This window comes from Cnephaeus nilssonii (assembly GCF_951640355.1).
Source record: "Cnephaeus nilssonii genome assembly, chromosome: 6".
Lineage (NCBI taxonomy): Eukaryota > Metazoa > Chordata > Mammalia > Chiroptera > Vespertilionidae > Cnephaeus > Cnephaeus nilssonii.
In genome coordinates, this window is record NC_137077.1 from 66,990,327 (window position 1) to 67,004,309 (window position 13,983).

Below are 13,983 nucleotides of genomic sequence, written 5' to 3' on the forward strand. Positions count from 1 at the left end.
TGGCGCTATCAGCGCCTGCGAGGAGGGGGATAGGCTCTTTGACTCACGGAAATCTGCCGGGAAGTCTGGATTCTTGTTTGTTTGTCTGAAGCTGTGATAGCAGTTCTCTGTCCCCAGTGGCTGCAGGGTCCTGGTTTGTGTCAGAAGCCAGGATCCGAGTCTCGGGCAGCTCTGATTCCCAAGATGGCGTGGTCTCTGCGTCCGCACCAGCCGCCGAGAAGTGTCCGCTTTGTGCGCGGGGCTCCGCCGTCTAGGGCTGCCCTGTTCGGAGCCCCTTGGAAGACCTGCAGAATCTAACTGACCCTATCTCATACACACACACACACCACACACATCTACACTCTCCTCTATGGGTTCCTCACTCACACTCTCTCTCTCCCTACCTTCCTGCCAGTCGCCATCTTTTTTTACGCAATTAAAATAATTTTAATAAAGTCTAATTTATCAATTTTTTAAAAAATGTTTTTGTTGATTTATTTTTTAAAGAGAGAAAGGAAGATGGAGGGAAAGATAGAAACATTGATCGGCTGCCCAGGTATGTGCCCTGACCAGGAATCAAACTGGTGACCTCATGGTGCATGGGTGACACTTAACCACTGAGCCACACTGGCCGGCTATCATTTTTTAAAATGGATTTATACCTATAGTGTTATAGCTGAGAACTCTGTCTAATATTGAGTCATGAAGAATTTATTTCTTTTATGTTTTCTTCTAAAAGTTACATAGTTCCATGGTTTATATTGACATCTATGATCCATTTTGAATTAACTTTTGTACTAAATGTGAGATTTAGGCCAAAGTTCTTTTCTTAAATGGTGTTGTCCAAACACCATTTTTGGAAGTCTATCTCTTCTTTATTGTAATGGGTATCCAAATTTATAAAAAAATCAATTGACCATATTTGTGTGGTTCTATTTCTGTACTCTCTGTTCTGTTCCATTGGTCATGTGTCTTTACCTTCGCTGATATCATACTACCTTGATTATTAGAGTTTTAAAATCAAATAGTGTAATTCCTTGTACTTTATTCTTCTTTTTAAAAATTCTTTAGGATATTTTAGTTCCTTTGCTTTTCCATTTGAATTTTAGAACCAGTTTATCCATAACCAAAAACATTCTTCTGTGAGTTTTATTGGCATGCCTGCTTTAAATCTGTAGCTTGAGTTGCCGCAGTGGCATGTACATCTATTCTGGCTGCACCAGTGCTTAGGATACAGCATCGCCTGCCCTTCTCAGTCCCAAGTGGGTCTCCTGCAGCGTCTGTCATACTGTAATCTTGACTGGTCCTGGGAGTCTTAGGAAGAACTCAGGGAGATCCAGAAAGCCTATAAATGCTGAATTTGGTCTGATCTTTAACCTGGAAAGAATGAATGACACCTCACAGTGGATTACCACAAACTTGAGGTTTTGGTCATGACAAATAAAGCCCTAGTTCCAGTCCTCAATATTGTTAAAATTACTCCATCCACTCAGCAACTGTTAGATATTCTGCTATCATAGATTTAGGACTCTGTGGACTCTGAGGATGTGGCTGTGAACCTTAGTCTGGAGGAGTGAGCTTTATTGGATTCTCCATAGAAGAAACTCTACAGAGATGTGATACAGGAAACTTTCAGGAACCTGGTTTCAATAGGAAAGAAATGGGAAGATTATGACATTGAAGATCAGTACAAAAACCAAAGGAGAAAACAAAGAAACCCAATGTTAAAGAGACCCTGTGAAGAGGAACAGATTAGTCAGTGTGGGGAAAATTTCAGTCTTATTCCAAATCTTATTTTGAAGAAAAAACTCTTCCTGAAGTAAAATCATGGGAACACAGTGTGTGTGAGAAAGTCTTCGTGCATCATTCATCCATTAATATGCACGTGAGATGTCACACAGGAAACAAGCCATCTGAGTATCAAAATTATGGAGACAAGTTATATAATTCTGATGTATGTGGAGAGTCTTTAGTTGTCTTCAGTGTTTTAACAAACATGAAAGAAATCACAATGGAGAAAAAGCCTGTAAGTATAAGGAATGTGGGAAAACCTTTAGTTCTTCAACTTTACTTCAAATACATGAAAGATTCCGCACTGGAGAAAAAAAACCTTATAAATGTCAACAATGTAGTAAAACATTCACTTGCCTTAGTTCTCTTTAATGTATTGATTAATTCATACTGGAAAGAAACCCTATGAATGTAAGGAATGTGGAAAAGCCTTCATATGTTACCATAGTTTTCAAACACATGAAAGAAATCACAGAGAAGTAAAACCATATGTATGTAATCAATGTGGTCAAACATTTAGTTGTCTCCGTTATCTTTAAAAATATGAAAGAAACCACACTGGAGAGAAACCCTTTGAATGTATGGAATGTAGTAAAGCTTACAGAGATCCCAGTTCCTTATAAACACATCAAAGAACTCATATTGGAGAGAAACCCAATGAATGTAAGGAATGTGGCAAAGCTTTCAGTTCTCATTAAGGTATCCAAATGCATGGAAGAAATCATACTGGAGAGAAACCCTATGAATGTAAAATATGTAGCAAAACACTTGATTATCTCCATTCTCTTCAATTTCACAAAAGAACACATATTAGATAGGAATCCTATGAATGTAAGGAATGTGGGAAAGCATATAGATATCTCAGTTCCTTATGTGCCGGAAGCCAGTTCCAGCATGCCATAATTGCAAGAGTTTTACCAAAAGGTTGATGGAACTTGGGGACTCAACAAGGGCTGAGTCACATATGTTATCTCCTGCTGGAATGGCTAAAAGGCATTTCCCCCAAACCTGAAATGGATGCATTAAATTGATTGTTTGCTGCCAGACAGCTCAGGGCATCTTAATCTACATGTTATTGCCTCCTACTGGCCAAACACCTGACCAGCTGTAGGCTATTCCCCAATCTGACAATGTTTCTGTACCCTACCCTTTGAAGTGCATTATATCCACCTTGCCTTAGGACAAATTGTGTTAATAAAAAGCAGGGGTCCTGAGACAAGGAGAACTTAGAACTTAGCTCCTTTAGCTAAAGCTCCTCTGACCCCCAATGCCTTTCAAAATTATCTTTCGTCTCTGGATGCTTATTTAATCTACGCACAGCCTTTCTCCAGATTGCTGAACCCTTCTTAATGCTGGAACAAGAACCCCAGCACGTATGAATACATGAAAGAATTCATACTGGAAGGTTCCCTTACAAATGTAAGAAATATGAAAAATCCTACAAATATTATCAAAATTTCCAAACATATGTATGTAAAAATGTAGTAAAGCATTCAGTTGTCTCCATTATCTGAAAACATGAAATACACCACACTCAAAAGAAACCCTATAAGTATAAATGATGTAATAAAGCATTTAGTATCCAGTGATCTTCAGAAACATGAAAGAAATCACACTGGAGAAAAACCCTTTGAATGTCAGGAATGTGGTAAAGCCTACAGAGATTACAGTTCCCTACAAATATATGAAAAACCTTATACTGAAGACAAAACCCTATGAATGTAAGGAATGCGGGAAAGCCTTCAGATATTATCAAAATTTTCAAACACACGAAAGAAACCACACTGGAGAGAAACCATATGTATGTAAAAAAAATGTAGTAAAACATTTACTTGTCTGCCTTATCCTTGAAAACACAAAAGAACGCATATTGGAGAAAACCGTACAAGTGGAAGCAATTTGGAAAATGTTCATTTATCACATAGCCTTTCAAAATGTGAAAACGCACACTGAGAAAACCATATTAGTGTGCAGAATTTGGGAAAGACTTCAGTTATCCCAGTTCCTTTCAAAAGCATAAAAGGACTGACTGTGAATATTCCCTCCAAAAAAGAATTAAAATGTAAGTAATGTGAGAAAGCTTGGTAGAAATTAATCCATGTGTAATGTGCCAGAAGGTTTTCAACATGAAAGAGTTCTCATTAATGTTGTAAATATATTGTGATTATTAAATCCCTTTTATCATTGGACTATGGGATTCTAATCACTTTCAGGAATGAATACTCACGTGAGATAACAATGAGAGTCTTTCAACAATAGTACATAAATTAATAAGTAGTGCTTTTTTCTTAAAATGTTTAATAATATTTTCTCTCTATTTTGAAGCTTGTTAGATACATGGGTGAATTAAAGTGTTTTACATGCAGTTAGGTTAAATATCTTTTTGTAATGTTTTATTTGTTCTGTTTTATGGGGCCATTGAAAAATGACAGTTTGGTATTTGGGTTTTCCTGTGGTAGTCCTTTATATCTGTGGTCCATTATATATATTCCACCTTTCCCTCTGACAAAGCTCATTTTTTTGGGATGATAAGTATAGGAGTCTTTTTCTGTTTTTCATTCTAATAAATAGTTGGAATACATTTTATGTATGGCAAGTTTAGGAAAGAATATAGTTATATGTGAATCCTTTTCATGCTTGGACCTTTGCTTGTTTTTCTTCCTTTGGACTGATGTTTGACAAATAGACTTTGAATTAAGAAGAAGGACCTGTGATAGGGAAACAAAATCAAGATCTAAAGATATTTCCTCCCATTGGGTAATGTGAGAACCTTGATTTTCCAGAATCAATCTCCTTTATGGTCCATGTTAGAATAACTTAGTATTCTCACTTGCATGAGTTTTGGAAGGCAAAAACAAAGAAGGCATTAGTCAGATTTTAGGGCCAAAATAGCTAGATATTAATAAAAGAAGGGAGCAAAGGGAATCAGACATTAAGAAGCACATAAACTAGGGAGCTGAATCGGATAATAAGTCTGCTTTGCTTGGAAGTTGCAGCATTTATAGCCTCTCTCCCCCCACCTCCCCTCGGGACCTCTGCATCTTCTGCCCTTGGGACCTAATCCCTGAAGTAAAGCAGGCAAGAAAAGATCACTATGGGCCATTACTGGGGGGAGGAATAAAAACAGCAGGAGAAATTCCTCTGCTGGGCGCATGCCCAGTAGAAGCCAAGATGGCACAGGGGGCGGTTCATTCACTATGAGGGGTGCACAGTAGGAACTAGTGGAGATTTTAGAGGCCTGACTGTCTAGCCTGGGAAAGGATCAGATTGGATAAGAGACACAGAACACTGGAATATAGAGGAAATGGATTGGTTAGGGGGAGGACCCAATACCAGCCCACAAAAGTTTGGGAAATTGATTGGTTAGTTTGAAAATGCACCCGGTCCTTCCCAAGCCTGATATGATATAATCAGCTTACCAAAGAGCTCTCCCCTCTCTCTCTAGCAGGTGCTGGCTGATGCGTTGGTTCCTCTCTCTCCATAGCAGCCATTCATCCTAGCAGCTCCTGGGCAGGCAGGCCTGCAGACTCCAAATGCAGGCTCCAAGTTCGAGCCTGGATACAATAACACAGTGCCCGCTGGAGTGCAGTCAGGAATAGAGACTATGCTAGTCAGACAGGAATAAAGGCTGAACAGGACTAAGTTTTGATATGGACTGAACCAATGGCACAGAATGTTTGGACACTGGCCTCTGTTTTGGGCTTGATAAAGACAAGGCTGGACTTCTTTCACAGCGGGATGGAGCGGAACCTGGGGCAATCCTTTGGTTTTGCTTCTACAGTAAACTTTACCACTAAACTTTATCCTCCCATACATGGGTCCCTGGAATGCTTTCCTTCGGACTCCGTGCAAGGATCTCACTTCCACCTGCAACACATTCAGACAGACAAACAGACATAGGAGTTTCAAGGACCAAGTCTTCCAGCCTGTTATTTGGATTCTTTGATCTTGCAATCAAGATTATTCTCAAAACCATCAACAACTGTCTGATATACATTTTCTGAGAAGTATAGGTTTCCACTGATGTCTTCACAAAATCTACATCAAAGATCCATCAGAGTTTGAATTTTTCTTTAAGCCCTTTTGTGTCCACCAGAAAACTGATTCAGACTTCATGCTTATAGCTGATTCCCCTCTTTTCTAGACTACATCTGTATAAGGTCTCATTTGTATGGGAAACACCTCATGCAGTTAACAGTGCCATTGAGTATGTTTTTCTTATTCACAATGGTATCTACAATGGTGCTGTCAAAAAGAATGACACCTGTCAGAAAGACTAGGTGTTTCCTGTTACTTGTAGCTGCATGTAATCCCTCAATATGTTTTTAATCATGTTTAGTTGTGTGTGATTAAAAGTATGTGTATTTTCTTGTCAAATGAACACTTCGGTAGGTGTTTCATAAAAGTATTTTATTAACTGTTTTCTAAACTCTTGTATGCCAACAAATGTTTTTCATTTCCTGAGAAGATATATTAAAATGTCCCATAATAATTATGTATTTTAAAATAAACTTTGTAATCCTCATTAATAAAAATATAAGTGTAGATTGATATGGGGAGAATTGACATCTTTACTATGTTGAGTCTTCCAATCCAAAAACACTGAATGTCTCTTTATTCATTTAAGTAGTTTCTTTAATTAGTGTTCTGTAGTTTTCAGAATACAGATCCAGTACAAAAGTTAAATTTATACCTAATTACTTAATCTTTTGAGATATTTTAAGTAGTATTCTTTTTAAAATTTTGGCTCCAACTGTATTGTTAATGTATAGAAATACTTTTTTTGTGTGTTGACCTTATATCCTGTAACCTTAATTAATATTTATTAGTTCTAAGAGTTTTTGGTAGATTGAGTCAAAATTTTCTACATAACCAATTATGTTATCTATGAATAGGGCCAGTCTCATGCCTATCTTTCACATCTACATTCCTTTTAATAATAATAATAATAATAATAATAATTATTATTATTTTTTTTTGACTTTCTTTATCTGGTTAGGAGTGATGAAATGGATATCCTTGGCTGATTCCCAAACTTAGGGACAAAGCATTCAGTTTTTCATCATTTAAGCATGAGGTTAGTGATAGAGTTTTTGCAGATACTCTAGCATGTTGAAAGAATTCCTGTCTATTCATATTTTGCTATGTCTTTACAATGGAATATTTTTCAAAAGCTTTTTCCGCACAAAGTGATATAAACATACAACTTTTCTTTCTACACTGTTTACATAATGGATTACATGGGTTGATTTTTAAGTATTGCATTCCTGGAATAAATTGCACTTGGCTGCATTTTTTTTTCTTGTTTTTACAGATTGCTGCAATTGATTTGCTGATATATTGTTGAGGATCTTTGTATCTATATTCATGAGGGATATTGGCCTATAGTTTTCTTGCATTATCTTTTCTAGTTTTGGTATCAGGGTAATTTTGTCCTCATAAATTGAGTTGATAAGTGTTCCCTCCTCTCTTATTTTTTGGACGAGTTTGTATAGAATTAGTGATTTTACTTCTTCCTTAAGTGTTTGGTATAATTCACTGATAAAAACATGTGGGCCTGTAGACTCTCACAAGGTGTTTAACTATGAATTCAATTTCTTAAATAGTCACAAAACTACTTAAGTTGTCTTGTCATATGCATAATAATGTTTACAGTATTTCCTTAACTTTTCAATGTTTGGAGTGCTATCTGCTTTTTTATTCCTGATATTTCTGAAATAGTATTTCGTATTTTATTATTATTGATTGATAATTTGTGTCTTCTCTCTCTTTTGGTCAGTTTTGTGAGAGGTTTATCAATTTTACTGATCTTTTAAAATCAACTACTTTGGGGGTGAAATGTCTCTATTGTTTTTCTGTTCTCATTGTCATTCATAACTGCTCTTCATTATTTCCTTCCTTCTGCTTGCATTGGGTTTACTTTAAAATTTTTAAGTTATTAAGTGAGAACATTAGATTATTGATTTAAAGCCTTTCTGCCTTTTTAATATAAGCATTTTACTGCTATAAATTTCCCTCTAAACCTGCATTAGCTGCATCACAAATTTTTTGATACTAGTATGTTGATTTTCATTTTCAAAAAGATCAAAACATTTTATTATTTCAAGTGAGATTTTCTCTTTGAGCCATGGATTTCTAGAAGTGTCTTCTTTAATTTCCAAGTGTTGGCTGGGGAGGGATTTTCCCATTATCTTCTATTGATTTCTAGTTTAATTCTATTATGATCAGAAAAATAATATGTATAATTTCAATTCTTTAAACTTTATTCAGTGCTGGAGAAACCAAGATGGCAGCATAGGTAAACACCTGAACTGCTGCCTCGCACAACAATTTCAAAACTACAACTAAAAGACAAAACGGACATCACCCAGAACCACAGGAAGGCTGGCTGAGAGGAAATTCTACAACTAGAAGGGAAGCGAAAAGCACGCTGAGACTCACAGGAGCTGCAAAAGTAAAGTCCAGAGGTACAGAGGTGCGCATGCATGTGGAGAGGGCTGGAAACTGAGTACGCGGCTGGCTTTTTCAAGCGGGAGGGAGACAAAAGCTCCTGACTGCTCGGAACTCCAGTTCCGGGTGAGACTCTGGGGACCCAGACTCAAACGGGGAGAAACTGGACTGTATGGCAGTGGGTGAAACTCGAGGGGGCTTTCTCTCAGAGGTGCTTGCAGCAATTACCATGGGACATTGAGACCCAGGGGCCTCTTAGGGCAGGGCTGACGGAAAGCCATCGCTGTTTGCTCTGCCCTGAGACTCCGCCCCATCCAAGCTGAGTGCAGAGGCTTTTGCATATGAATGGCCTTGTCCTTTGAATTCTAAACTTACCTAACAAACTGCAGCTGAGTCAGACCCAGAACATCCAAAAGAAGGCCCAAGGCCCCATAGCATCTTGCATTGCTTCACAGCTGTGCCTCATCTGGGCACCTCCAAAACCCAAACAAAGAAGAGGAATCTGCAGATCCCTCCGTAGCTCCTGCTGGGTGGCCTCAGCCAGAGGCTAAATTAGCACCTCCTTGGAGATCCAAGAGCCAGTGTACCCAGGGGTCAGAGTAGGACCATCCAGATTACAACTCCTCAGATCCATAAGGGACACACTCAGGGGGCAGACTCTTATGGAGTCTTATGGGGACACACTTCAGTGAGCACCGAAGCCCCACTGAAGCAAGTTTTGTCTCATAAGGGTGTCTCCAGCACAGAAGTTCTCCCATCGTAGACACAGCTGATCCTCACAGCCAATTGGCCTGGAGGTCAATTCCCCCCAGTGATACCAACAACAATCAAGGCTTAACTACAACAAGACTGTGCACATAGCCCACAAAGGGGTGCACCAAGAGTGTCCACCTCAGATAACTGGGGAGGCTGAGCCACTGGGCCCTATAGGACACCTAGCACACAAAGCCACTCTATTAACTCAGGGAAGCGCCAAAATGTGGAGACAAAGAAACAGGTCACAAATGAAAGAAATGGAGGACAGCAAACTACGGGATATAGAGTTCAAAACCACGGTTATAAGGTTTTTCAAGAATTTCCTAGAAAAGGCCGATAAATTTAGTAAGACTCTTAAGGATATGAAAAAGGACCAACTAGAAATCAAGCATACACTGACTGAAATAAAAAATAATATACAGAGATCCAACAGCAGACTAGAGGACCGTAAGAATCAAGTCAAAGATTTGAAATACAAAGAAGCAAAAAATACCCAACCAGAAAAGCAAAAAGAAAAAAAGAATCCAAAAATATGAAGATAGTGTAAGGAGCCACTGGGACAACGTCAAGTGTACCAACATCCCAATTTTTGGGGTGCCAGAAGAAGAGAGAGAGCAAGATACTGAAAACCTATTTGAAGAAATAGTGACAGAAAACTTCCCCCACCTGGTGAAAGAAATAGACTTACAAGTCTAGGAAGCGCAGAGAACCCCAAACAAAAGGAATCCAAAGAGGACCACACCAAGATACATCATAATTAAAATGCCAAGAGCAAAGGACAAAGAGAGAATATTAAAAGCAGCAAGAGAAAAACAGTTAGTTACCTACAAGGGAGCACCCATACGACTGTCAGCTGATTTCTCAACAGAAACTATGCAGGCCAGAAGGGAGTGGCAAGAAATATTCAAAGTGATGAATAGCAAGAACCTACAACCAAGATTACTCTACCCAGCAAAGCTATCATTCAGAATTGAAGGGCAGATAAAGAGCTTCACAGATAAGAAAAAGCTAAAGGAGTTCATCACCACCAAACCAGTATTATATGAAATGCTGAAAGGTATTCTTTAAGAAGAGGAAGAAGAAGAAAAAGGTAAAGATAAAAATTATGAACAACAAACACATATCTATCAACAAGTGAATCTAAAAATCAAGTGAATCTAAAAATCAAGTGAATAAAAAATATGATGAACAGAATAAACTGGTGAATATAGTAGAATCAGGGGCATAGAAAGGGAGTGGACTGACAATTCTCAGGGGGGGAAAGGATGTGGGGGGTGCGGGAAGAGACTGGACAAAAATCATACACCTATGGATGAGGACAGTGGGAGGAGGGTAAGGGCAGAGGGTGGAGTGGGAACCAGGTGGAGGGGAGCTTTGGGGGAAAAAAAGAGGAACAGTTGTAATAATCTGAACAATAAAGATTTATTAAATAAAATTTATTCAGTGTTTTTTTAATCTATCCTGGATATAGCCTATCTTGGCAATATTCCATGTTTAATTGAAAATAGTGTGTATTTTGTTGAATATAGACTGCATTAAGTGCCAGTTAATACTGTTCATTGATAGTTCTTCCATATACTTCTTATTTCAGTCTACTAATTCCATCAGTTTCTGAGAGAGGGGTGAACTTTCCATAAATAATCATGGATTTGTCTATTTTTCTTTCAGTCAGTTTTTCACTCTTCATGTATTTTGAATCTCTTGTAGATGCACACTTTATTTGGTTTGTTATCTCCTGACGAGTTGATCCTTTTTATCAATATTTAATGTCATTTTTTTACTGTTAATTTTCTCTGCTCTGAGGTCTAATTTGTCTGAAATTAACATAGCTACCCCAGCTTTTTTATTTTTACTAGTGTTTATACAGTATTCTTTTGTTTCCATCCTTTTACTTTCAATGTAATTACAATATAATATTTGAAGTGAGTTTCTTATGAACAGCACATAGTTGGATCACAGTTTTAAATATATTCTAACAATCTCTGTCTTTTAGTTGACATTTTTAGACTATTAACATTAAATGTAATTATTGATATATTTGGTTAGATGTCTACCATTTTTTTTCCTGCTAGTTTTCTCTGCTTGTCATTCCTCTGTTTCCCCTTTCCTGCCTAAGTTTGGCTTATTTAAACATGGTTTTAGTATAGCATTTTAATTTTTCTATATGTTTTTCCATATGTCTTTGTTTAGATTTACTTTTTTAATGGATGATGTAGGCATTATAATACACATACTTTACCTTTTATAGTTTAAAAATCAATACTTTGCTACTTCAAACAGAATATATAAATCTTCCCACAATACAGGTGGCCTTATCCTACCCATTTGTGATGTACTTGTCATATATATACCTCATTATTGAAAACCTGTAAACAATTCATAACATTTACCTTTTACTAACAATCATAATGTAAAGAACTCTTGAGGCAAATAATATATATTTACTAGTATATCTAATTTTTTCTGATGCTCTTTCTTTATTAATGACTAGAGGCCTGGTGCACAAAATTTGTGCATGGGGGTGGCAGTGTGTCCCTCAGCCTGGCCTGCACCCTCTCACAATCCAGAACTACTGGCTCCTAACCACTCACCTGCCTGCCTGCCTGATTGCCCCTAACTGCCTCTGCCTGCCTGCCTGATCGCCCCTAACTGCCTCTGCCTGCTGGCCTGATGGCCCCTAACCGCCCTCCCCTGCTGGCCTGATGGCCCTAACTGCCCTCCCCTGACACCTGATGGCCTCTAACCACCCTCTCTTGCTGGCCTGATGGCCCCTAATAGCCCTTCCCTGGCCTGATCACCTCTAACTGCCTCTACCTTGGCCCCCGCCACTGTGGCTCTGTCCAAAAGGAGGACCGGACAACTGGAAGATGTCCAGTCAACCGGTCTAATTAGCATATTACCCTTTTATTAGTATAGATGTTCTAAGTTTCATTCTGGTTTTACTTCCTGTCTATCTGAACAAACTTCATTAGCAATTCTTTTATTGTAGTTCTATAATTATTTTAATTTTTCTTCACCAGAGAATGTCCTTATTTCACTTTTATTCCTGAAGGACATTTATTGGATATAGAATTCTTGTTGACAGATATTTTCTTTCAGCACTGTGAAAATGTTACATTTCCTTCTGGACTCTAGTTTTGGTGAGAAATCCAGTCATTCAAATTATTTTTCCCCTACTTTTTCTCTCGATACTTTCATGATTTATTTTCTTCAATTATATTTAGCAGTATGAATATGATGTGTATTAGCATGGCTGTTAAGGTATCAAATTATGCCAAAACCGGTTTGGCTCAGTGGACAGAGCGTTGGTCTGTGGACTGAAAGGTCCCAGGTTCGATTCCAGTCAAGGGCATGTGCCTTGGTTGCGGGCACATCTCCAGTAGGGGGTGTGCAGGAGGCAGCTGATCGATGTTTCTCTCTCATCAATGTTTCTAACTCTCTATCCCTCTCCCTTCCTCTCTGTAAAAAAAAAAAAAATCAATAAAATATATTTTTTAAAAAAGGTATCAAATTATTTTACCGTTTGAGATTTTTCAATCTTCTTGAATCTGTAAATGTATACCTTTTACCAAATTTTGGAAGTTTTCAGCCACTCTTTTTTCAAATGTTATATTGTGCACTACACTCTTTCTCTTCTTATTCTGGGATTCTGATGAAATAAATGTTGGACCTTTTGCTCTTGTCTCACAGATCTTTAAGGCTCTGTTTACATTTTCAATCTTTTTTGCTCTCTGCTACTCAGATTGGATAATGTCTATATTTTTAATTTTTTAAATATGTTTTTATTGATTTCAGAGAGGAACGGAGAGGAAGAGAGAGATACAAACATCAATGATGAGAGAGAATCATTGATCGGCTGCCTCCTGCATTTCCCCTACTGGCGATCAAGCCTGCAACCCAGGCATGTGCCCTGACCAGGAATTGAACTGTGATCTCCTGGCTTCTGGGTCAACCACTGAGCCATGCCATCTGGGCTGGATGACTTGTATTAATCTATCTTTATATTCACTGAATCTTGCCTCTGTCATCTGCATTTAGCTACTGAGAACATCCAGTGAATTTTAAATATTGACCACTATTTTTTTAGTTCTAAAGTTTCCATTTGGTCTTCCTTACATCATATTTATTTGTTGACACATTCTATTTTTTTCATTTATTTGGACATTGTTCACACTTTCTTGTTGAACATTTTTGTAGTAACTCCCTTTAAAATCTTTGTTAGATAATTTCAAAATTTGTGTCATTTCAGCATTGGATTCTGTTTATTTTCTTTTCCCATGTGGGTGGAAATTTTCCTGGTTCTTCATATGTTGAGTAATTTTGGATTGTAACATAAGCATTTTGAATATTGTTATGAGACACTGGGTCTTGTTTAAAGTTATAAACATTATTGATATTTTTGTTTAGCAGGCAATTTACCTTATTGGGTTCAAGCCACTAATTTTATTCAGCCTTCTATGAATCGTGGTTTCAATGCTAGTTTTCTTTCAAAACCTTAGCTGAGCTATGCAAATTTGCCCCACATCTAGTGGCTAGCCTGGGACCTGGCCAAGGTTCTATTTCTCAGTTCAGTTATCAAAATCTTTGATATGCTGTTTAGGATCAGATCCACATATGTGCCGCTCCAGCCCACAACTGTACTGAGATGCAGGATCAAACTAAAGCTTGTACCAACTTTGCAGAAAGTTCTCTCTGTGGTTATCTATTTTTAACAGATGGAGAGAGATAAGAGAGGGAGGGTAAGAAGAAGGAGGGAGGGAGGGAGGGAGGGAGGGAGGGAGGGAGGGAGGGAGGGAGGGAAGGAGGGAGGGAGAGAAAGAAATATAGAGTGTTTTGCCACCTTCTTGGAATCACAATACCTCGGTCCAAGAAGAAAGTTCCTCTTTGTGTTTTAGGTGCCTGTGGGCTCCTGCTACCATGGCTATTGCTAACAGTAGACTTTCTACTCCTTAATCCTGAATTACAGCATTTTTTTTTTGAGATCTTTCTATGCATACCAATGTGTAC